At 46.4% G+C, this 26401-nt stretch overlaps 1 protein-coding gene and 1 long non-coding RNA gene across 4 annotated transcripts in view; one reads left to right on the forward strand and one right to left on the reverse strand.

Moving 5' to 3' along the window:
* Nucleotides 1-2647: 2647 nt before the first annotated feature.
* Nucleotides 2648-20006, reverse strand: LOC128842216 (uncharacterized). The gene is made up of 3 exons (XR_008445952.1): nucleotides 19970-20006; nucleotides 5719-5867; nucleotides 2648-4823 (listed from the first exon to the last, which is right to left on the reverse strand). It is a non-coding gene; the product is annotated as an uncharacterized LOC128842216 (long non-coding RNA).
* The window catches only part of PURA (purine rich element binding protein A), a 30159-nt gene continuing 23754 nt past the window's right edge, over nucleotides 19997-26401 (forward strand). For all 3 annotated transcript variants that reach the window (XR_008445950.1, XR_008445951.1, XM_054038041.1), the window contains exon 1: nucleotides 19997-20501. The gene's annotated coding sequence lies outside the window, so the exon portion shown is untranslated. The remainder of the gene's footprint in view (nucleotides 20502-26401) is intronic.

A 26401-nucleotide genomic window follows, 5' to 3' on the forward strand; every position in this document is an offset into this window, starting at 1 on the left:
TTTCCTCTCCGAATTTCAGCACTGGTTTAAAGAGAACAGCGTTCATTACCATGGCTCTTGCTGCCCTCTGTGGCACATGCTTGCTTTCAGAGGATTATCCCACATCTCGCCTTCAAATAGTTTGCAAGCACATCTATTTCACCAACCATTCCACCTATAAAGACCACAGCACACTCTAAGTGAGTTCTATATTGCACTAACTCTTCACATTGTATTGTACCAATTTTCTCATAGCCAATAGAATATAAGCTATTTAGTGATAAAATCTATTTCCACAGCATATCTTCTCTGCTGGCCAGTGCTGTGTTCACTTAAGGTGCTATAAAAAGAGTTTAATTGCCTGTAATTATTGAGGGCATTGTATTTGCTGAACTCTTATGCAATATTTCATATCACTCATGCAAGGAACCAGTCTATAATACCATTTTGTATTCATTCCAAAATATTTAAATAGCCAAGATAGCCATCTTATAAACCACAAAACAAATTTTATATATACCTGATAAAAAAAAATTAAAACCATTTTAGCTGACCTTTTGTGGGGCAAAGAGTTTTGTTTAAACTGACTACTCTCCTGCCAGGTTGTAATTTTTCGCTGGAATCTTGAAAGCCGCCTATTGTTCTTACCTTTTCTAGCTAAAGCAGTTTGTGGGGACTATGAAGCCCTCTGGCATTCTCGCCTCATCCTGGTTTGATTCCACACATTTTGAACGAATTCTTGTCATATTCCTCTTCGTGCTGGACATGATGCAATTGCACCAAGTCTTGTGTAGAATGGTGCTCTTCCCTTCTCCCCTGCTATTGCAACAAGAGGAATGTTTCGGGTGATGTCACAGAATCATAGACCTATAGGGCTGGAAGGGACTTCAAGAGGTCATCTATTCCAGCCTGCTGCACCGAGGAAGGACCAAGCATGCTTAGACCATCCCTGACAGGTGTTTGTCCAACCTGTTCTTAAAAACTTCCAATGATGGGTATTCCACAACCTCCCTAGGTAACTTGTTCCAGTGCTTGACTATCTGCATAGTTAGAAAATATTTTCTAGTATCTAACCTAGATCTCCCTTGCTACAAAATAAGCTGGTTATTTCTTGTCCTCTCCTTGGTGGACAGGGAGAAGGTGACAGAAGAAGAAAATTAGTGTTGAAATCCAAAGGTCCTCCAGTATTTAGGAATGGCCGCTAGGTAATAACATCATGCCTGTGAGGAGCCCAAAGCACTACTCATGTGTCAAGTTGCTCCTATGCAATAGCTTTTGGGGGACTTGGACCCAGGACTTCCTGCACCATAGGTGACAATTAGGACACCGGCAGAACACGCCGCTTCTTTCCCTTTGGTTTGCCCCCTTACAAAGCAAACTGTAAAGGAATTCTCAAAAATATGAAATTATAGTATTCTCCTAACCTCTGCAGAGGCCTACTTAGGATTTGAACCCAGAGCATCTCACACCCTAGATGAAAACCATACCAAAATATCAACAAGGCACTCAATTATCTTGGTTTTGTCCCTTCTAAGATGCCTTTGCAAAGACAAACAAAGAAGCTGTGTTGTTCTAGGGTCATAATTCTTGCTTAAGCTTGTGAGGTCCTGAGTTCAAATTACAGACAAGCCCTCACAGAGGGAAGGCCTGGATTTAAATTTCCGAGATAATTCCTTGTGCATATTATACAAAATCCTCTTGAAAGGGGGAAAAGCAATGATAAATGAGTGACATGTTCTCATAAAGGTATGGTATCTGCTGTGTGCATGAATGATCCCAGCATTCAAACGCAAGACAAGCCCTTGCAAAGATGGGGTGGGGGAGGGGAATCACCCTAGTTTTAACTTGTGTGATGATTCCACATGGCTAAATTAAAGAAACCATCTCCAAATGGGAAGAAGTAGAGTATAAGCAGAGAATTATCTCAAAAATGTAGAGTTAGGGTATTTTTCCTGCCATAACACAAAGTCCCTTGATGTCTCCAGTGGGAAGTGTTTTGTAAACTATGCAAACACTATCTCAAAAATGTCTGCAGCTCTTTCTCTTTCATGGGAAGGAATCTGCATACTAAGCATGAGAAATTTGCTCCAAAGACACGTTGTAACCTAACTTTCCAACCACTGCCGGACTGATCCATGGAGAATGCTGAAATTATACCGGTCCACCAGCAAATGAATGGCTTTGGGTTTACCAGCCATGAGCTAACATCTCAGGCTTTGACAGGCACCATGTTTTCCCCAACAAGGCAAGTTCTTGCTGGCATGTGTAATGTTATCAGCACCCACCCAATATTAGTCACACTCCCAGACCTCACGCTGCACCGTGAGCACGCTTCTTTATGCGGCACAAGGACACCTTTATTTTCCCACATTTGTCAGCAATTGCACTTGCAGCCTCCTGAATCTGAAGCAAGACTAATACAGATAGACAAACATGCCCAGCTATGGGCTGCCCTTTCTTTTGCAAATGAGGAATCAAGTCGTATTTTTCCCCCAAAAAACGTATGGGTGCCACATCTTTCCCATCCACTGCTAGAACTAGGGGGGGATTTGAAACTACACCCTCTGACATCAGAAGCCAAACGCATAATCCCAGCCACCCACCCCTCATGGCTTTGGCTTGGTCTCTCAAAAGGCATCTGTGGCTGTGTATGCATGAGGCATTGTAGCACAGCTTGAAAATTAACTTTATTTCTCCCACCAGTGATTAGGAACTGCAAACGACTCATCTTGCACCCGAGCTAAATGGATACTGCATGAACAACGTGGGGCGCTATTGGTGCTTTTGCATTGCTGAAAGGTACGTGAGTATCATGCATGTAAGTATCACGCACCAGGCATTGGTTGCCTGAAGTTTGAAAGATAACTTTATTTTCACAATTAATAGGAGCAGGGTTTTAGAAACAGATCCCATAACCACCGGCCAACATCATATCTGTACTTAGGGTGACCAGATGTCCTGATTTTATAGGGACAGTCCCAATTTTTGGGTCTTTTTCTTATATAGGCTCCTATTACCGCCCCCCCCCCCCCCCCCAGTTTCACATTTGCTGTCTGGTCACCCTATCTGTACTCCAAGATGCCAGCGCGTGAATGTTCTTTTGTTTCTCAGGAAAGGGCCAGAGAACAGTGAAACAATCTAGGATTCCTGCTGACCAGTAAGTGGGCCCCTAGTGTTCTCTCACTGCACTGTCAGATTTCAGGGTTTGGTTGCTGCCTGATGTGTCTTTAGCGTAAATAATAAAAATTAGTTGTGTTTACCTCCTCCCCCGTCACCAAGAGGAAATTCATCTCACTCAACTGCTGCTGAGTTAGCTCTGACAATGGGTAAGTGGGATCAGGGAATGATATTACTATCACTGAAGGTTTTCTCTGGGGCCACATGCCGTACTTGCTCTGCATAGCACTGGTATGGAGTGCTGGGTGTATAAGCTCAAGGTAAAAGGTGATGAGCCAGGCCAGGCAACACATGGGAACCTGATCCTGCATTCCTGAGAGCAGTACTGGGAGACTGCCCAGGTTTTCCTGCCTAGTAAGGCCTAAGAGGTTGCTAAGTGCCTCATTTGCACAGTAAGGAATGCACTTAAATCCAGGTTTCTGCAGTCATGCCCATTCTTCATCCACAGCCTGCTCCCTTTTTTATTTGTAAGTAAGGGAGTAAGCAGGCCTGCAAGGGGCTTGAGATCTACCAGTGCCCTGTGGGAGAGGCTACCCCTGAAGTTTAGCTTTCATTGCACCCACACAGAGCCTCTTCTTGGGCTAGGGTGCAATCAACGCATGCACTGTGCAAGGGCTTGCGCCAACAAGGCTGATGTGCAAATATGGGCAGGCAGGCCGGCCAACTGAAATAAAGGACTATGGGGCTTCCCATGTCTAGTTATGCATCCTCTCCAATAGATGACCCCTTTCCATGGGGCACCATTCTTACTTTGAGCTTCTGAGCTTTATTTGGTAGCTGCACTCTCTTTTATATCCCTGGATTTGTCAGCAGTCACTGGCAATCAGTGGCTCTGCTCTCTCTTTCCCTGTAGGACTGCCATTAGAATTATCAGCTGTCCTTTGGCAGTACCCAAATCCTCTATCTGCTTGTCCCATCCAGGTAGATGTTTCCCTGCTCTCTTGTTGTTATCTGATAATATACACAGCTAATGTTATCTGACCTTCTCCGGCTCCTACCTCCTTCAGCAAGCTCAGCTGTTTAATCTACTCTTCTGGTTCTCTGCTCAGCTCCCTCAAAGGCATTTTTATTTTATAGGAAATCCAGGCAATTTATTCTAAGATGGTTTATTAACAGGATCTGAAAAATGTGAATGGTTCAGGCAAGGGTTTTGTTTCTATTCATTCCCACTTCTTCTGCTTCCCTCTTACAAGGAGGTTCAAAGAGAACCACAATGTTGGCTTTAGTCTCACCGTTGAATGACGGGGCTGGACTACCTTATGAGTCCCAGGGACAGAGAATGCTCTGATCACGGCAGAGTCTGCCAGCATTGTTCTGCCTCCCTGCCCAGACTGACAGATCATCCTGTGCCCCTACCTTTTAATTCCCATTCTAAAAATACATCTACATCTGGGAGCATTCCTTTCAAAGCCTGTCTGGGGCACTTGATTTAATCTGGCAGGAAAATATGAATGGACTCTCTCCAGAGTTTGGAATCACAAGGCACCGCAATGATCTCCTCTCTAGATCCAATGCCAGATGACTGAAGGAAAATCTAGGACCTTTGCGTATTCAGTTCTCCAGGATAGAATTCATCTGCTCTGATCAGGTGCTTGCTGGGAAGGAATTGCTCGCTCTCTCCCAGGTCCTCCACTCAGCCTGAGCATAAACAGCAGCCCACCAAGGTGCTAGAAAATAAAAAAGCAACATTTAAACAACTAGGAAAAAGCCCCTTCCCTGCCACTAAGTTATGGGTGGGGCTGCCTCTGCCACTTCTCCCAGAGGCTACTACTAAGTCACTCCTCAGGGTTACCTGCCCCATGAATGTCACTTCTCAAGCCTTGTTTTCCCTGCCTTCAGACAACCGTCATCAGGAACAGGAAAATCTGGCACAGCTCCTCTCTCCTACAGAAGCAGCTTTGCAGCACAGCACTTCACCCCTGCCAGCAGCAACAGTCCTCTCCCATGACACACCCGCCCTCAGCTCAGAGTCAGTGGGACTGGAGCAATCGGATGCAGACACCAAGCGTAAGGTCACTCCTGCTCCAACCACTATGACAGCCTCCCAGGAGGCAAGGCACACCCATATAGCTATGGGTCCTACCCCATTTAGCATCTTAGGGCAGCATCCCAAGAGCAACACTTCTCATCATCCCATGGGCTGCAGGCTCTTTCCTGCCACCAGTCTTCTCTCACTTACAATCTGCTTTGGGGCATATTTATTCCATCCTTGCCAGCAAAACTAATACATCTGCAAAGGAATGTAATATGTAATAATGTACAGTCTACTGAGAAACATGCACAGCCTGTATGATTGCATTTTTCCCTAACAAATCTTAAACAGACAGGTAGGTTTATATATGTAATAGGCCTGTCTTTGTAAAGTGGGACAAGGAGCTAAGCGTAAATTTATGAATGAAGATGAGACATTTTGAACCGACCACTGTCTGTGCAGAGAAAGATTATCACATTACAAAGGTGTTGCCAAAATTCCTTTTCACCCCATAGAGACTGCAGAAGGTTAATCTGCTCATATCTGATTGGTGACCTGTGAAATTCTCCAAGACACTTTTTCTCATTTACCTTGAAATTGTGGAAGAGGAGACTGATCAACATATAAATTAATGATGTGTGCACAGTACTGCTTCTGCTCTTCTCAGAGTCCTCAGATCTCCAGTCCCAGTTGTATGTAGCTTCCTCTGAAGTTACAGGTTTGGGTACCAGCACCATATCTGTGTTTATATAGTTGCATTAGTTAATCAAATTCACAACAGTCCTTAATCCAAATTAACTCAGTGTAGACAAGGTAGCATATGCATCCAAAGCAGTGAAGACAAGTCCTAATAGCCATAGCCAAATACAATTTACCTCGGCAAAGGCTGAGGATGCAAGATACAGTTCAAATAAGACATTAGTGATTTGGGGCTCAGTGCAGGAGACAATGAGTCAATCTGAATGTGATCAGAGAAACCATAACAGGAGTGTTTAAATTCAGTATCACTTGTTATTCAGTATTAACTAATAGATCAGTGTGGCCTTGTAGGGCATGTCTGCCCTGCAGCACCCTCTTCTGAGTTAGTGTGGTTTTCCCATGCTCCCTTCCTCAGTTTCCCTTCTCAGGAAGCCAATAACTTCACTTCAGGCACACTTGACCCAATAATACCCTCCTGTCATAAACACAGAGATAAGGGCAGCTATACTGAATCGCTTTACCTGTAAGGGGTTAAGCTCAAATAAACTGGTTGGCACCTGACCAGAAGGACCAATAAGGAAAGAAGATACTTTCAAATCTGGCAGGGGGCGTGGTTTGTGCTCTCTTTGTTTTTGTTCCCTCTCCGGATGGAGAGAGAAGCCAAGGAGGGACATCTCCTCCTGAAAATATACCTGGAATAATCCAAGAATTACAGAAATTGTAAGTGAGGCAAGGAAATGCATTAGGTTATCTTTTGTTTTAGCTTGTGAATCTTCCTATGCTACAAAGGTAGTTTTATTCCTGTTTTTGTAACTGTGAAGCTGAGTCCAGAGGGGAGTCCTCTGTGTTTTAAATATTTTTATTACTCTGTAAAGTTACTGTGACAGTGTACCCCATAAGGCTTTATGGGGGGGGTGCTTATAAATGTATGTATGATATAACTGGAATAAGGTTTTGCTACATATGCAATGTAACATATCTATGTAAAGGTTATGATCTACTGGTTATGTTCATCCTAGTTGTATGCAGGCACCATTTGTGTGTTCAAAGTTATGTATATTTGCTTGATTTCTAAGTTAGCTTTGTGAGGCATTTGGTCAGCTTCTTTAGGAAGGAATTCGCAAGGTTAAGTACCCGATTAGGAAGCATTTGGGGAACAATGCATCTTGGAATGCTCCAATCCACATAAGAAGTCTTCCTGGAGACATACAAGATACCATGTGGACAATGGCTTCTGCCTGTAAAGAATGTGAGTCATGCATGGACATGTGACTTGCCCAGGTGACTCCAGAACTCCATCTTGGAGCTGGACTTTGCATAGGAGTGAGGAGGGGGGGTCTCCACCCACAAGAGAAAGTCTATTTAAACCCGTGGGAGACCCCTCCATTTTGTCTTCAGCTGGCTAACGAGAAAGCCTCCCCACTCCCCAGGATACTTGGAAGAAACTGGAACAAAGGGGTGTGAATGATTGCTGGACCCAGGCTAAAAGATTAGTCTGTAAAAGGGAGCATTCTGGAACTGGTGAGGATCTTATCTGTATTCAGTTTGATTAGACATAGATTTGCCCATTTTATTTTATTTTGCTTGGTGACTTACTTTGTTCTGTCTGTTACTACTTGGAACCACTTAAACCTACTTTCTGTATTTAATAAAATCACTTTTTACTTATTAATTCAGAGTATGTATTAATACCTGGGGGAGCAAACAGCTGTGCATATCTCTCTATCAGTGTTATAGAGGGCGAACAATTTATGAGTTTACCCTGCATAAGCTTTATACAGGGTAAAACGGATTTATTTGGGTTTAGACCCCATTGGGAGTTGGGCATCTGAGTGCTAAAGACAAGTACACTTCTGTGAGCTGTTTTCAGGTAAACCTGCAGCTTTGGGGCAAGTAATTCAGACCCTGGGTCTGTGTTGGAGCAGACGGGAGTGTCTGGCTCAGCAAGACAGGGTGCTGGAGTCCTGAGCTGGTGGGGAAAACAGGAGCAGAGGTAGTCTTGGCACATCAGGTGGCAGCTCCCAACAGGGTTTCTGTGATCCAACCCATCACAGTTACCTTCCATCCTAATTTTTCAGGTGTGATTCTTTTACTTTTTTCTTTATAATAAAGTTCTTCTTTTAAGAACCTGATTGATGTTAGTGTCCTAAAGATAAAAAGTTTGATCTGTGCTCACATTGCTAACAAATTGATTGGTATATTATTCTCAAACCTCCCCAGAAAAGGAGGTGAAGGGGATTGGGGGGATATTTGGGGGGGAATAGGGATTCCAAGTGGCCCATCCCTGAATTTTTGTTTAAATCAATTGGTGGTGGCAGCAATACCGTCCAAGGACAAGGAAAGGAATTTGTGCCTTGGGGAAGTTTTTAACCTAAGCTGGTATAATATAAGTTCAGGGGGTCTTTCATGCAGGTCGCCACAGCTGTATCCCAGAGTTCAGAGTGAGGAGGGAACCCTGACACCTTCTTGTGGCTTATTACAAAAGTTTCCACAAAAGGATCCATAACAAAAAATCCTAAATAAAGAAAAGGTTCTTCTGGCTTTCAGAGCTCCTCTGAAGCCTGCCCTCTAAGCTCTGCTCCCACCCCCTTCACGGTTTTCTTCTCAGTCTTTACGTCTCTGATTATTGCAAGTGCCCCAGCCCCTCCCCCATTAGCTTGGGTAGTTCAAGGAATTATCATCCATCTCCTTACCAGGAGCTTCTGCAGCTGGGTTGCCATTTGTCTCTTTCAGCTGGCCCCACTGCATCCTCAGGCTGAGAAGGTTTGGTAGCCTTCTCCTGCTGGTGTCTGCTCCCTGTTAACTCAGGACTGGACAGGAGCCTTCATATTCCTTGCAGCATCTGCTAGCCTCCATATTGCTGGAAGTGGCAGCACTTAGCTGGCCCCTTCTCCCAACTCATCCCCATTGGTTGGGAGACAGGGGAGCTTTGCAAGGCTCCTGGCCCTTAAAGAAGTAGTACTTGGGTTTCCTCCTAAGCCCAACTTACTCTCTGGCCTGCTTCCTCTCTCCTAATATCTCCCAGGTCCTTTTACCTATAATCAGACCTTTCAAGTCTTAAAGAGCCAGGCCAGGGGCTGCGGTAAACTGACCAGTAGGCCATACTGCTCAGAGGGGACAAACTACCCCGTCACATGTGGACCCTTTTTCTTTTTCATGGATTGAAATTGATCTGTACAATTGTAATCCACTAACATCATTATTTGCTAGGGCTGTCAAGCAATTAAAAAAATTAATTGCGATTAATCACGTGATTAATCATGCTGTTAATAATAAGAGAATACCAATTATAAAAATATTTTGGATGTTTTCTACATTTTCAAATATTGATTTCAATTACAACACAGAATACAAAGTGTACAGCGCTCATTTTATATTTATTTTTTATTACAAATATTTTCACTGTAAAAAACAAAAGAAATAGTATTTTCAATTCATCGAATACAAGTACTGTAGTGTAATCTCTTTATCATGAAAGTTGAACTTACAAATGTAGAATTATGTACAAAAAATAACTGCATTCAAATATAAAACAATGTAAAATTTTAGAGCCTACAAGTCCACTCAGTCCTACTTCTTGTTCAGCCAATCACTCAGACAAACAAGTTTGTTTACATTTGCAGGAGGTAATGCTGCCTGCTTCTTGTTTACAATGTCACCTGAAAGTGAGAACAAGAGTTCAGATAGCACTGTTGTCACCGGTTCTCAAGATATTTACGTGACAGATGTGGTAAAGATTTGTATGACCCTTCAAGATTCAACCACCATCCAGAGGACATGCATCCAAACAATCCAAAGCAGTGCGAACTGATGGATGTTCATTTTCATCATCTGCGTCAGATGCCACCAGCAGAAGGTTGATTTTCTTTTTTGGTGGTTTGGGTTCTGTAGTTTCCGCATCAGAGTGTTGCCCTTTTTTAAGACTTCTGAAAGCATGCTCCATACCTCGTCCCTCTCAGATTTTGGATGACACTTCAGATTTTTAAACCTTGGTTCAAGTGCTATAGCTATCTTTAGAAATCTCACATTGGTACTTTCTTTGCATTTTGTCAAATCTGCAAAGTGTTCTTGAAACGAACATCATGTGCTGGGTCATCATCCTAGACTGCTATGACATGAAGTATATGGTAGAATGCGGGTAAAACAGAGTAGGAGACATACAATTCTCCCCCCGAGGAGTTCAGTAACAAATTTAATTAATGCATTATTTTTTAATGAGCATCGTCAGCATAGAAGCATGTCCTCTGGAATGGTGGTTGAAGTATGAAGGGACATATGAATCTTTAGCAAATCTGGCATGTAAATATCTTGCAAGGCCGGCTACAAAAGTGCCATACGACCGCCTGTTGTCACTGTCAGGTGATGTAAATAAGAAGTGGGCCAGATTATCTCCCATAAATGTAAACAAACTTGTTTGTGTTAGCAACTGTCTGAACAAGAAGTAGGACTGAATGGACTTGTAGACATAGGCGCCGACTCCGTGGGTGCTGCAGGGCTGGAGCACCCATGGGGAAAAATTAGTGGGTGCTCCGCACCCACCGGCAGCCAAGCTATCCCTACCCCCCTCCTCACCCGAGCACAGCGTCCTTGCTCCTCCCCACCCGCCCAGGGCTTCCCGCCCGCCACCTAACAGCTGTTTGGCAGTGCTTAGGACTTTCCGGGAGGGAGGGGAAGGAGTTGGGATGTGGCATGCTTGGGGGAAGAGGCAGTAAAGACACGGGGCAGGGGCAAGGACTTGGGGGAAGAGGGTGGAATTGGGGCGGGGCAATGGTGGTGCAGGGGCAGGCAGGGGCGGGGCCAGAGGCAGGGGGGTCAAGCACCCACGGGGCAGAAGGGAAGTCGGCGCCTATGCTTGTAGGTGCTAAAGTTTTACATTGTTTTTGAGTGCAGTTATGTAGCAAACAAAATCTTCATTTGTAAGTTGCACTTTTATGATCGAGATTGCACTATAATACTTGTACGAGCTGAATTGAAAAATACTATTTCTTTTATTTATCATTTGTACAGTGCAAATATTTGTCATCAAAAATGATAATATAAAGTGAGCACTGTACACTTTGTATTCAGTGTTGTAATTAAAATCAGTATATTTGAAAATGTAGAAAAACATCTACAACTATTTAATAAATTTCAATTGGTATTCTATTGTTTAACAATGAGATTAAAACTCTGATCAATCGCGATTAATTTTTTTAATCGCGATTAATTTTTTAAAGTTAATCACGAGTTAATCGCGTGAGTTAACTGTGATTAATCGACAGCCCTATTATTTACATATTTGAGGTTTCCTTTTCAGCATTTCTAACTGCCATCCTAAAATTCAGGATTGAATGGCTAGACAGAGTAGTGCTTTATATTAGCCACAGCACATCTATTCAGGAACATGGGACTCATCATACCAGATCTAATCAGTGGGTCTTCTTGTTCCACATCCTGTCTCCTCCAACACTAGTCAGTAACTAGACTATAGTGGGCAGTTTGGTCCTCAAAGGCATTTAGGTGCTTAACTCCCATTGAAATCCATGGGAGTTAGGCACCTAAATACCTTTGAGATTCTGTGCCTTTATTCCTAATCTCATGCTGTTGGAGGTTGGCTTCTCCTCTGAAGGAGACTTTTGAAGGTTGATGATCCATATACATTGTACTCTGTCTAATGTAAGGGTGGATGATTTCATTATCTAGATAAAAGCCTAATCCTTTTTTAAAATCCTACTCAGCTGAAGGCCTCCCGATATCTAGTGGCAGTGAGTTCCACAGGCTAACAACATATTTTGTACTTTTGAAAAAAGGGAGGGAGCATTTAACTGCTTTAAATTTGTTGCCTTTTGCTTTAATTCAGTGTCCCAATGGGCAACCCTGAAGTTATGGAACCTCTTCCAAGAAGACACAGTTGCTCACTCTCAATTCTCCAGCACAGTGCCAGCCACAAATTTGGAAATCCATAATCAGCTCCATGACAACCAGCTCCATGGGCACAGCAGCGAATCTCTATATTCCTATGAAGCATCAGGTACTGGCCACTTCTGGAGGTCAGATACTAGCCTTGACGGATAATGCTTTAAAGCAAATCCTAAATTCATATTAAATTTCTACAATATATTCTAAACAGTGGGGGTTGTAATAAAAATATTACAGTGCACTAAAGCAGTAATACTAGCAAAGGCTGCATGACGCTCTGTGTTGCTGTCTTTTTATAAAAAGGGATTTTTAAAAATCTTTTCGGAAAAGACCACACTTAATAAGCCTCTTCCCTGGACTAAGAAGCCATTTACCATGATTCAGTACATTCTGAAAAGAACCAGGGGTTAAATTTTAAAAAGAGACTAGTGATTTGGGGTGGGCGGGGGAGGGTAGAGTACTGATCACCCAGCTTGAGACACCAAGGATATGGTAAGCATCCGCCCTCTGAAAGCCAGGGCCTTTTAGTGTATCACATGTTGGGCACCCAAAAATGGAAGCAGCTAAAATCAGTAGTTACTTTTGAAAATGTAGAACTGTATATATAAAACATGAATATACCTTTACAGTGAGAGGCTTTAAAAATGGAAAAGACAACCCAGAACAATTCAATCCCTTCTGCTGAGTAGCCTTGTTGTATATCTAGATCATCTTTCCTTTGTGTTGCAATGCCTGTTTCTTAATTGCTACGGTACCTTGTGAGAAGGCAATGACTAACAGCCTGGTGAGATGTTTCTGGAAGGAATGCACTCTTTCCACAGTCTTTAGGGGAAACTCCTTCATGACCAAGGGGTAAATGTTCCCCTCCATCACCTATGCCTGCAGAGGGGAGAAAAAGCCAGGGTGCAGGAGAGAGGGTGGACAACCCCCCTCCTGTGGAAGTCTCTCCAGCTCCACTCTCTATATGTGGTAGGACTCCATGGAGGGAGTTGATGGGACTTGGGAGCAGCTGCTTTGCATGGCATGTGCCTTTCAAAGCCCTGCAGATACCAGACAGGTATCTGTGAAGGCAGCAATACAGTCGATAGCAGCATGGCTCCAAGGCGGAGTGGGAGGCTGGGCATTGCCATGGAGAAGCAGCCCCTCTGTGCTGCCAAAATCTTCAGGAGGCAATACACCCCTGCTGCTTCCAATGGGAGCCACCAAATCCCTCCTTCCTGCAACCAGCTTTCACTGGGAACTGCTAAGTCTAGTTCCTAGAGTTTTTTGGGCCCTCTGTCAATCCTCCATGGGCTGGTGGAGCTGGGTGGCGTGTCCGTGCTCCTATTTAGGTGGGAAGGCCAAACAGTGAGACGTGTTTGTTCATCTGCCCTAAGAACTCTCTCATGTGAGGCTCTGCAGGGCTCAACTCTCTCCCCTGACCCTCCTGTATAACATATAGATGGCGCCAGTGGGGGGGTTAGTGGGGATTTGTAGGTTATGATGTCTTCGATCCACTGAGACCTTGCACTAAATCCCCACCTCTGCCAACCCCACTGATACTGGACTATCCATTGCAGGGCATCTCCTGGCAGAAGGTTAGGAAAAGCAACCAGAGGAAGCAGCAGGGATGATGCAGGATGGAGGGAGGGCATCCAGCATTTGTGCTATTAAAAAGGCTTAGTGGGCCCAAAGCTGCTCTGAGACACCCAGGTTGGTGCTGTGGCTAAGAGCACTTTGCTCCATCTGCCTTTGGTAAAAAGAATGTAAGCTCTGATTCCAGATGGGGACCTCGTTACATTTACCCAGGCCTTCATCACCTCTCACTGATTGTAACATGCTGTGCTTGGGGCTAGCCCATGAGACCACTTAAAGGCTGAAGCAGGTTTGGGAACAGGCACCATAAGAGATCACCTCTTTCCACATGCAATACGGCCACAGTTCACATCCATGGATGGATTCATGCTGGAGCTCCCTCAATTTCATTCAGAAGATGGCCCTGGAAGGGCTTTCCTACCCCTGGGGTAAGCCAAAGCCTGGATTGGTTAGACACTCAGGTACACAAGAGCCATCTTTCCTCCTGTACATTGGGAGGTGGGCGGGCTGGAGTGGAGAAGAGTAGATAGATGCCTGCTGGGAGGAAAAGGTTTGACTTTCATTTGGGCAGGAAGATTAGCTTGGTGTATGGAACCTGAATTATATTATGTAGGTCAGGGCACCCCCAGAGCCTTGGGGATCCTTATGCATTGAAATAAACAAACATCTACCCACCACACACTAAGGGGTTCACTTGAAATACATTGTCAAAGAAACCTGATTGGTTTCATAGAGGAGGAGTTCTAACTAGCGTGCTGTACTGCAGGTTGCCTAAGCTTTTCCATTGTTTTCAACCGGTCATAAATTTCTGAAATATATGCAAAAATGACTAACATCTCTGGTGCCAAAGTGGGTGAGGGCAGAAAGCTGAAATTTGGCAGCCCCATGCCTCATTGAGTATGCAGCTTGGCTGGTTTCCAGTGGAATAAGCAGGAGCTCTCCCTGAACAGAGAGACTACAACCAACATTCACAAATAATTTGATTTAGTTAAAAAAACTGAAAATAAGTAATTTAGTTTCCATAGAGACCTACTGTTTTAATTTGGGTTGACCGACCCAGTAGAAATTGTCTTGCATTCATCATTTCAATTGTAATAAGTGACTTAAATAAGTGTCGCGCCATTTCTTTAGTCACTGCACACCATGCAGTCTGTGCACTGAGCTAAGGATCCTACAGAACAAATACTATGTGAGCAAGGTAATTAAAGAATATATTGTGATGCAACCTTAACGTTGTCATTTCCTGACTTTGAAGTGCTTATCTTTGCATCCTTACTCTTCTCCAAATGCAATATTTTTGTGCAGAATACAGGATAACCAGACAGCCTGGTATAATAGTGCAATTTACCTTGATTTAAGTAAAGCCTGTTGTGCGATCACTCACAAGTAGTTTGTGAATATGATCCAAAATGTAGGCAGTACTAAAGAACAAAACAGATTGAACCCTTCCTTCCAACTGGCTAAGAGCTGGAGTCTCATTCCTTGGCTCTGCTTGAGCTGGGCTTTGCAGAGGTCCGGGGGCCTCCAAGGTGACTTTACACAATGTTTTATCCTCCTCACACTCCTAAATCCTTGGGCTATGCACCTTCAACCACCCTCAGAGATACTTTAAATTCCACCCAGCCACCTACAGCCTCAAGGGACTGTTAATGGCAGTCAGGGAATGCCAAATTGCAACCAACCTCACAACCATTCTCCTGCCGCCTGCCTCTACATCACCCAAGGATTGCCCAATACTTGGGAAATACTCAGTCATTATGTAAGCCATTGTTATACTCTCTTTTTCCACTGCGGGAGTGATGGGAAAGGGCTGAAAAAGAGGCAAAGAGCTGGCCCGAAGGCAGAAAATCCTTTTGGAAGAATAATTGGACTCCCACAGGGCTCAGTGGAAGGAACAATTTAACATATTAGTTATGGACTGAGAAATCTGAACTAACTCCATGGTCTCCGAACTCAGATGACACAAAGCTACGAACAAGTGGAGGTAGCAAGATTGCAGGAGGTTTTGTGAAGGGACCGGGGAAGCTTGATGTGTATTATATCATGGCCTTGCACACTAGTGACTGCATCTTTTACATTTCACTCAGTCTGGATAATCAAACTAAACTAGGCACTTATGGTGTTTCTAGTCAATTGCATTTTCTGATTCTTCTGCTCCACAGCCAATGCAGTCATATTTGGATTGAAGACACTGTCAGTACCCACACGCATTCAAGTTTAAAAGAGTTTATAGAAATTTAAGATCTTTTCTCTAAATATTTCTATGCATAGTAGGGAAAAGTTGTTGGTTCTTTTTAATAAATAACCCATATTTGGGACAAAATTAAACTCCAAAAGGAGAAGATATGTATTTCTTGGACATTAACACTGGCCCATTATGCACAACATAAACAGCTTCTGTCTAAACATCAAGTTGACTGCGGTTGCACATTGAGTGGATGTTTTCAGAGAACTATCTACAATGACTCCAAGATATCTAACAGCTAATTTAGACCCCATCATTTTATATGTATACTGTAGTTTCCAATGTGCATTACTTTGCATTTATCAACACTGAATTTCATCTGCCATTTTGTTGTCCAGTCACCCAGTTTTGTGAGATCTCTTTGTAGCTCTTTGCAGTCTGCTTTGGACTTAACTATCCTGCGTGGTTTTGTATCATCTGCAAATTTTGCTACCTCACTGTTTACCCCTTTTTCAAAGTCATTTATGAATATGTTGAATAGTATTGGTCCCAGTGCCGACCCCTGGGGGACACCACTATTTACCTCGCTCCATTCTGAAAACTGACCAATTATTCCTACCCTTTGTTTCCTATACTTTAACCAGTTGCTGATCAATGAGATAACCTTCCCTCTTATCCCATGGCAAATTACTTTACTTAAGAGCCTTTGGTGAGGGACCTTGTCAAAAACTTTCTGAAAATCTAAGTACACTATATCCCCGTTGTCCACATGCTTACTGACCCCCTCAAAGAATTCTAGTAGACTGATGAGGCATGATTTCCCTTTACAAAAACCATGTTGACTCTTCCCCAACAAATTATATTTATCTATGTGTCTGACAGTTCTGTTCTTTACTATAGTTTCAATAGGGTTACCATATTTTGTGCCTCCAAATGGAGGACACTCCACGGGCCCCGGCCCCGCCCCCAGCCCCGCCCACTCCCCAAAGTCTCCGCCCCCTCCCCTGCTTCCCGCGAACATTTGATTCGCGGGAAGCCTGAAGCAGGTAAGGGGTGTGTGTGTGGGGGGAGGAGGCGCGGCCCAGGCTGGCCCCCCCGGCGGCTCCAGCCTGGGTCGGCTCGGGCCCTGCGGCCCAGCGCACCCCCCCAGCTATCCCGGACTGGCTCCCGGCCCCGCGGCCCAGCGCACCCCCCGGCGGCCCGGCCCCGCAACCCCGGACCGGCTCCCGGCTCCGCGACCCCGCGAACACACCCCCCCGCCACCCCGGACCGGCCCGCGGCCCCGCGCACCCCCCCCGCTACCCTGGACCGGCCCGCGGCCCCGCGCGCCCCCGGCTCCCCGCCCGGCCCCCCCCGCTACCCCGGACCGGCTCCCCGCCCGGCCCCGCGCACCCTCCCGCTACTTCGGACCGGCTCCCCGCCCGGCCCCGCACACCCCCCCGCTACCCCGGACCGGCCCGCGGCCCCGCGCACCCCCGGCTCCCCGCCCGGCCCCGCAGCCCGGCGCACCCCCCCCCCCGCTACCCCGGACCGGCTCCTCGCCCGGCCCCGCGCACCCCCCCGCTCCCCGCCCGGCCCCGCAGCCCGGCGCACCCCCCGCTACCCCGGCCCGGCACCGCGCCCGGCCCGGCACCATGCCCCCGGCCCGGCCCCGCACCGGCCCCGGCCGAGCCCTCCATCCCTCCCTCCCGATTTTTCCGGACATGCCCGGCTTTTGGGGATTTCCCCCCGGACGGGGATTTGAACCCCCAAAAGCCGGACATGTCCGGGAAAATCCGGACGTATGGTAACCCTAGTTTCAACCAGTTTGCCCAGTAATGAAGTCAGGCTCACTAGCCTGTAATTGCCGGGATTTCTTAGTACAGCTCAAGTAGCTTTTTCCCCCCATCACAAGAGGCAGGTTTAGACTCCTTGAGGTGACTGCAAGCTCTAGTCAGAGAAGAGGTGAAGGCCTTCTAGGCTAGCTATCCCAGCTACTAGAACCTTCTTAAGAAGCTGGGGAGCAGGGCTGACTGAGGATCAAGACAGTAGATCTTCCTGGATAGCCTTTTAAAAATAAAGATTTTAAATACTTCAGAGTATTTAAATTGTGTTGTAAGCCCAGAGCACATCAGACATCTCTGTAATCATTCAAACTCACTCAGAGGACAGTTCTGACAGTTTGCAAGCTATAGCTCAAGAAAGAAATGTCACTCCTTTACTAGGAGAAAGTGTCTCTCTCCTGTCCTTGCTATTACCCCATGAAGTTACTGTGACACAGGGTAGCAGTTCATCGGTTTACAAGTGATCTGAAGAGTCCAGAGATCTTGATGACTGGCTTTGTTTTTCTAATAAGTGGAAACACGCTTGCATTGGATAAAATCACATGTTAAGGACTGCAGGTGCTTCTTCATGTAGCACAACATATTTCCCAGGAGACTCCATGACAGTCAGCTTGCAGAAGCCAGAGTTATGTCAGACTACCATGTGTCTTTAGACAAATTGATTACCTTGATATATTCCAGCTAAATCAGCATTTTGTATCCCAAAATTGGATTACAGGCAGCACTGACTTTATGGAGAGGAGGACTAGCCAACATCATCCTGTAGGATTTCTTTTTGGGCTACGGATAATGGCCCATTAAGATCTCCATTTCAGTTCTGCCCAGATTCTAGGCTAAAAAAAAATCTCACTTGGTCTCTAGTTTGCTTTTACGGTTTGGTTAGTCTCCCATTTTAATGCTCAACTGCAAGCAAGAGTCTTTAATGAAGAAGAAAGAGAAAAGTAAAATCTATGCAAAACAAAGTTCCCCAGTAAATACTGTAACGAACAAGTCACCTGAAAACAGAATATAGAAGAAAAGGTTTTCATAAGATCCCAAGGCACTACCACACTGTGCTAGCAAACAGAAGCTTCACAACTTACCATCCCAAATAAATATACCTCTCTGCTGCTCCAATAGCCACAACAGACAGCACCAGCTCAAACCTATGCACAGTCTTCTTCTTCATTCACTATATTTATATGCACTCCGACTGTCCACTTTGCCACCTATTTAGATTATCTTACATTTGAGCAGTTTCTTAACCCTTTATGATATTATAGCACACAGCTATTTCCTTCACCTCACTTTTCCCTTTCTCCACTGACATTAATGCTAAAATTACCATAGTAATTTACTCTCTTGAAGTTCTATATGCCATAACATTTTTACAACAAACCTCTAGTACTACCTTCTTGAAGTATAGCCACAGTCATAATGACTGTGACAGACTTCCAGATACACCCAACACCTTCCCTCATCAACTTACCTGAACACTGCTATCTGTCCCTACAGCAGCCTTCCCTGCTGTTTTTCCCAGCATGCCTTTCTGCAGCTGGCCCTTTAAATTTGGCAGCCTCAAGCAGCTGCAGCCCTAAAGAAACCATTTTCTAGTTAGCAGCTGTATATTTTTCTTTTCCGGTTGGTAAGTACCTGTTATGTTCTCCCTCCTCCACTTTTTTTATACTACTGAGGAGATGGTATATTCTCTCACTGCACTGCAATGATACCTTATTACTTAATGTATCTATTCCTGATGCATTTGTTGAGCCCTATGTGGTTGCTTTACTGGCAAAAACAGGTGTATACTGATGGTTGGCACTGTGGAGCCAAAAAAAGCTACAAGAAACAAACTTGATTCTATTCTGCCTTGTGTATTATCAACAGAGGTATGCGGTAAATGCACAATCTGTATTACAGAGGATGATGTATAGGGCATGACACAGCTGAATTTTCAGATCCCAAGGCAAGCTTTGTAAGGCTGGCATTTAGAAAAGTGAACACACGAACTGAGTAAATCTGATTTGGAAGTTAATGACAATGGATGAATAGGAAGTCTAGATTAACATGTGGTCCCTTCTAGCCATAAACTCTATGACTATATCCCTCCTCCATGTTATTTTCACAGTCTTGGCACTTTGAGGGCCTGATCCAATTCCCAGTGAAGCCAATGAGATTCCTTTACTTCCATGGGAGTTGGATTAGGCCTTGATGGGAGATTTACAGTTCTCTGCCCTGCACTACGGTACAGGGGATAAAGATACTAGGTGGATCTGAGGGTGCTTGTATTTCTACTTAGCAGTGAGGTGAGTGAAGCATAATAATGTATGTGCACTCCACTGTCATGTAGGGGTAAGGTGGGCACAGCTTAATTGTGCTACACCGCCCCAGGGCACAGCCTGGGTGAGAGGGGGGCACTCTAAGTGTGCAACATGGCTTGGGGCACAAGCTGAGTGTGCAACGCCACCTCCTGGGGGTGAGAGGGGCTCAGCCCTAGGCGCTAGGCCGCCCTCCCCTCTGCGGGCCGGGCGGAAAGGAGCGCTGTGCACCGAGAGGCCTGTCGCCTCCTGGTGGCGAGCTGGGGAGGTGCCGTTGCTGTTAACAACCCGCGGCCCATGCTCGCCCCAGAAGTCAGGGTTCGGGGGGGCCGCTCTCCTCCGGCAGCCGGGGCGCGGGCCGTACCTGCTGCCTGGGACGGGCGAGCCCTGGGTCGGGCGAGCCCTGGGTCGGGCTCGGGCCGAGCTCTCCGCGTTGCGGGAAAGAGGGGGCGGTGCAGCCGGCCGCAGCGGCGCACTTCCCCCGCGGATCTTCGGCCCGCTGAGCGCGGGCAGGCTGGGCCCATCCGCCCCTACCCCTGCCCCGAGATACCCGGCCCGCCACCCTCTCTGCTGCCGCGCGGCGAGCCGCAGAGGGGGGCTAGGCAGGGGGAAGGCGCACTGACGGCAGCGGTGTCAAGTACGGAGCGCCGGGTTACGTGCCGACGCCGGGCTGCCACGACTCGCCGTCTGCGGGGAGAGCCGAGCCGAGCGCCGGGGCTGTGCGTGCGCTGCGAGCGGCGGGCTCTGGCCGGGCCTGCTCTGCTGCTCCGCCGCAGCCAGCCGCCTTCCTGCCCCCGGCAGCTCCCGCGCGGCGCAGGTGCGCTCACCTGCCGCCGGGGCCACCGCGCCGCAGCCCAGCGTCCCCTACACCCGCTCCATGTGAACTTCGAGCTCCGGTAAGCCTGCGCCCGCTCCCGGCCCGCCGCCCGGGGATCTCCGCTGCTTCCCGGGGCCGCTGTAGTAGTAATCTCTGGATCGGGTCTGACTTTGGCTGACGCTGATTTGTTCGGCCCCCTCCACCAGCGAAGTAGACACGAGTGACGGGGGGTGAATCGCAGATGGCACTTAATGAATCAGACCTATTGAAAATAGTGATTATTAATAATAGACTAGAACATCAACAAGGCCAGTGGGCAAATGGCCTGAAAATAAAATGAGCCCATCAACCTGACATGTTGAATGTCTGCGGGTATAAAAGTGTGTAAAGCCCACACAGCTGTGGGTTTCCCCTTCTTCCCCCCATCTATATCTTGCGATGTAAATAAAGGACATTAATTTGTTTTTCTTTAATCAGTTGCATGGCAGTCGGATGGTTCAGGATCTTATGCAGGCAAAGCCTTTTAGCAGCATCGGGCCCTGCATTTTCTTCCTCTTTCCCCCCTTTATTGGGATTTGGGTGGGGTCTTTTTTGTTTGTTGTGGGGTCGTCATGTTTTAGGTGGGATTCTCCTTAGTCTCAGGAGTTTGGCTTTTAGAAATCAACTGGTTCCCCACTTCTAGGGCTTCACTGTCAGAATTTTAAATATCGAACTCAGTTCTCTCCCCCAGGCCGCCAGGAGGACGGAAGTGCCTGGTTTTGTGGGGTTCTGATAGTCTCAAATATCCAAGGGTGCAGATCCTTGTGTGGGTTCGCTGGGCCTGTATTTTATTTTATAGTAGCCTATGGTGGCCGTGGTTACTTCTCCTTATGGCTTCTTATCTTTCTTTTTATTCTTACAAACAAACAAAAAGAGTTGCTGATGATTCTAAAGTTCACCAGGGATCAGCAAATCCTTTTAAACAACTGTAAGATATGAAGAAGAGCATGGAGAATATAGCTGGGTGTATATCTGCCTTGTGAAAGATTCTGGTTCTACTCCATTCAGTGTACACCAGGGTTATGCTAAGAAGCAGGATTTTACTCTATTGTCTCTCAGTTTTGCTGGGTTATTGTTTTAAAGAATAAAACAAATTACTTAAGTACTATTTTCTGAGGTTCAGTTGTTCTGTATTAAAGTTTATTAAAGATTTCGCCTGTCCCATTCAGTGTACACTAGGGTAGAGCAGATATGAATTGAATCCATTTGTCTCAGTTTTTTAAATCTAATTTACTATAATATATCTGTTCTCAGTCTGGGATTCTAGTGTTGTATGTTTTTATCAAAATGTATGAATTAGTATTAAAGCAATTACATAAAAATATTGTTAAATTGTAGCTTGCTCATTCTTTCACAGTTTTTACTCTTTGCGATTTTTAAATGTTACAAACAATGTAAATGTTAAATGGTAAAATAGCTACAAGATTAATTATTAGTAAAAGCATGTTTCATATTGAAGTAATACACATTAAAAGCTAGAGTGCTTCTGAATTTGAATAAGATGGATGTGAAATAATTATTTCGTCACTGTATTCCCTCACAAAGGGACTGGTGGAAACTAGAGATAATGGAAACATTCTGGCTTTAAGCTTTCTTGAATATTCTGTAGATGTTTCAGAGTAGCAGCTGTTGGTTTGATGCACTTATGTTAAATTGTCTTTTTGACTTCAGAACTTCCATCATTTTCACATTCAGAGAGAATTAGAGTGTAAAGTTTTGCGATCTGTGCTTTCAGTGAAACTTGTTCAGTTTCTCAGAAAACAAACAGCCTTTAAAAGGAGTTCACCTGATCCATTCATGCATCTTCTTAACAGCAACTGTCTTGCAAGTTAATTTTAATCAGGCTGATTATACGAAATATATTGATAAAAACAAAATATTAAATATTTTCCCACACATGTTAATACATTTTAACGAAAACGCGTGTACTGAGCTTTTTTTAAAATTTGGTGTTAGTTTGTTACTTGGACACATTTTCAATTATTTTTCGTTTTCCCTTCATTTTCTCTTCTCTATTAATTATTGCTTACATCTAAGAATTTGTTTCGAACATACATAATTAGTTTTTGAACTCCCTACATTTGATTTGCTGATAAGTTGTCTCTCACAGCTGTCGTGTAAATCGGATATTTTGTACTTAAATTTTATAAATTTCGATTCGAATCTTTAACAATGCCTGCTGTATCTTTCTGAAGTTTAAATAAAAACTTTTTTTCGTTGCAAAAACTCGATCAGCAGTCATGAAAACGGTCATTCTTTATAAATTGTCACGATCGGAAACCTAAGGGCAAAACAGCAAACTTTAAAAATGTCACATTGGAATTAAAATGAATCCGTTCAGTTTCTGTAGTCTGGATTCTGGTGAACTAACTTCCAGCTAGTTTAGCGGGTTTAGATCGCTTTGTGATATTCCTGGTGAGATTAGTTTTAAAAGCACAAAAGCACAAAAGAAATAAAAATGGTTTAAAAAGTTCAAATTATGTTTCTTCTGGTTGTTTAAACAGGCAGATGGATGTTTTCAGTTTGTAATTCGAAGGCGCATTTAAATGTCTTGTCTAAAACCCATGATGATAAATCTGGTTTCTAGAAGCTGGTTTAGATGTATAATTTAAGACAATTGTTCGATACAATCTTGCTTTTCCAACAGATCTAAAAACTAAAATTTTCGTTTCAAATTAGTCAAACACTTTAAATTGACCTGGTGCTGCGAGTATCCCTTTTTCCAGGCTGTCCCCCGTAGCTGACAAGCCGTAAGTACTGGTGTCAAACTGCTTTTCGGATGTTTCTCCTCTAATTCGATGTGTTTAGAGGACAGTACAAGGGGGAAGGCATAATTGAAACCTTGCTTTTAAAATCTGTCTCTGTAGCAGTGGATTTACCATACCTGGGGGGTGGAGGGGAGAGAACGTAACAATGGTACATTTCCTTCACTGAGGAAGGGGAATAGTAAAGAGAAGCTCAAATTCCCGGTGTAGGTAGCGGGGTGGGCTGCAGATGCTGCACACACAGTCAGAGGGCACTGGGTGGCTATTAAGGATTCCTTTGCTAGGTTAGATCACTTACCACCGAGGAAAACATCTTCTTTATTAACTGTGCATTGCTCTTTTATCCCCTTTACCGAGCATAAATATTTGGGTTCGGTTTTACCCTTTAAAGAGCAAATCTTTTTCAAGTCCTCTGTTAGAATGATGGGACGTGGCAAGCGATCCCGATCCTTGGTTTTCTCTTCTAATGCTTTCCCTTAGCAAGTGAAGTCGCTGTAGAATTGGAGGACACCGAGGGGCGTGTGAATGCCCCGCTAGAAGGGGCGTGCAGGGCGTTCCTTAGGAAGCCGACCGGCTCTAGACATCCCCAGGAGCTTCCCCTCCTTCCGCAGACCTCTCGCCGCCTTGGGAAGAAGCTGGGGAGAGGTTTTAGAAAGCAGGGTTTGATCTGGGTCAGGGCGGCTTGTGAACGCCAAGTCCTGGGGAGCTGGATTTTGGGGTTGGATCTGTCAGACAGCTCAGGGGTCACATCGACTAATGCCCCTCCTCCCCGGTGCCAGCGCCACTCCGGTTTGACTTTTTCTCCTGCCTCCTTAGCCCCAGTCGCCACCCCTGCCAGTGCCAAAACAAATGCCACCCTCAGTACGTTTCCTATTGCTCCTAGACTCGGAATTTGGCTTCGGGTAGCCGGGCTAAGACGGCGGGTCAGGAGAGCCTGTTCCTTCTGGGGGTGGGTGCTCTGGGAGCTACAGCAAGGGAAGGGGAGCCCCGATCGGCTTGGGAGTAGCAGCCAGACTGCCTGCTCTGCCAAGGGGCTCTGGGCAGGAGAAGGATGGGCCATGGCGATGAGGCACTGGACCCAAGGGGAAGAGGGTGGGAGTGGGGGGAGGATGAACCACTGGAGCAGGGGCAGCGGGTGCTGGCGGGCGGCGATCAAGGGCAGAGCAATGGGGTAAGGAGCTTTCCCTGCGCAGTCCCCTCGGCGTGGGGCGGCCGCTCTAGCCCGCTCGAGGGCAGTGCCCGGCTCTGGGGGGTGGGGGCTCTGGAGAAGGCGCAGTGAGCCGGGCTTTTGCCGCTACCGCGCCAGTTCCACGCAGCTGCCTTGGGTCTGCGCCCTGTTGGGGACCCCGCTCGCCCTCACTGCAGCCATACCCAGGCCAGCTGGTGCTGTTTGGTCCCTCGGGTCCCAGCGGGGAGGTCCCCCGATGCCTGGCCAGCCTTGCCGGGCAGACCGGTGCTTGCGAGGGGCGCGTGGGTCGGGAGTGACACCTGGCCGGACAGGTAAACTCCCTACGTCCGGGCACCCCGTTCCCTTGCCCGGCTGAGGGCGGTGGGAGGGCAAGGCTGCTGGGTACACCCAGCGCTTGGCAATGCAATTGGAGCTTGGCTAAAATCGGCTAAGGCCATGACTGAGGCTATGAGTGACAGGGGCTGCATCTCTGAGCTCCCCGAGCTCTGCTCCCAGGCCAGGGGAATCGTCCCTTCCCCCCCGCTCGGGCCCCCTCACCCCCCAGGTCAAGGACAGTTTCATCCGCTTTCCCGTCCTCCCCCTGGTCTCCTAACCCCGCTGTCCAGGAAACCTCTTTCCAGGTCGCCCTGCACAGAACACGGTGCCTGCTGCGTCCTCGGGCCGCTTTGCAGGGGAGCTTCGGGGTGACCTGCTCGCTCTTTTCTCTTTCAAGGGGAGCGCTCCCCAGCCCCCCCCCCCAGCTGAGCCTCCAGGGGGTGTTTCCAGCCTCTTGATTCCTCAGAGCGGAGTCAGCCCTAGCCAGCCTAACCAAGAGCTGCCTTTCTCTGGAAATGCCGGGCATATTTACGCGATGATTTTTCTCCCCTCCTTTGGGACCCTCCCTTTTGATTTCTCATCTGTGGCGGAACGGGGCCCGACACTGAGTCACTTCCCTCTCAAACCCCGAATAACTGCCGCTTCCAGAAGGGGGTGTCTATTCAGACCTGCCCCAGGAACTCGGTCCCTAATCTGAAAGGAGATGAAGCTCCCAGTCGGATTCATGTCCCTGGATCCCTGCAGCCGGGGGGAGAAGGGGCTGCGGGAACAGTCATTGTTTTATAATTCAACTCAATATGTATTTAACCCACTCCAAACAAGGGTTAGAAATGAGTTAATAGAAACCGCAGCTCCAGCCCCGTTCTGATTTGGGCTACTGTGCGGTTGTGGATGTGGGTGTCGGCTTTTGCAGGGGGTTAGCATGTGGTATTTAGTGTTTTGGGTGGGGGGGGGAGGGAGTTTTGCAATGAATGGAAAAACTGGATCATCTCAAAAGGTCACAGCAGATCTAATTTGCAGGGAGAATTTAGCAAGGTCTTTTCACTCTGGGCGAATGCGTTTGGTTTCATCACCAGAGTAGTGTACCTTCAGAAAACACAGGGACAGTTATTTTGGTTCATGATGTTATCCAAGGGACCCACAGGGCCAGCTATGGTGCATTTTCTCACCATGATCATCATGCCAGGGCTTGAATACTGTGTTGAGACACTGTGCTCTCCCCGTCATGCCAGGAATAGCCCAGCTTCTCCTGTTACCTTCAGATATGTTTGCTCAGGTAACTGTCCTCCTGGTCGTTCATTGCATTTAGCAGGGCTCTGCCAACGAGTGGCATTGCTGTTATTTTAAAGGCAGCTTTTAAAGCCTGAGGACGAGGCGGCTTGCAATGATTTATGTGGAGTTATTTTTAAAGGCAGCTTTTAAAAACTAGAGGACGAGGTGGCTTGCGGGGATTGATCTGCAGTCCCTGCCCCTTCGTTCACTTGCGCCAAAGCTCGGGGGGCGAGCTGGCCACGATCCTGCTGTGTTTTGGAGCGGGGTGGGGGGAGACTTTGAGCTGTGTTCCCTTCCTCGGAGAAGGGGCCCGTGCTGCTGTAGCTGCGTGCCCCGGGGGAGCAGGCTGGGGCTGGTGTGCACGCGCCAGGAGGGGGGCCGGCTGGCGGTGCAGCGGAG

This window comes from Malaclemys terrapin, chromosome 8 (genome assembly GCF_027887155.1).
Source record: "Malaclemys terrapin pileata isolate rMalTer1 chromosome 8, rMalTer1.hap1, whole genome shotgun sequence".
Classification (NCBI taxonomy): domain Eukaryota; kingdom Metazoa; phylum Chordata; order Testudines; family Emydidae; genus Malaclemys; species Malaclemys terrapin.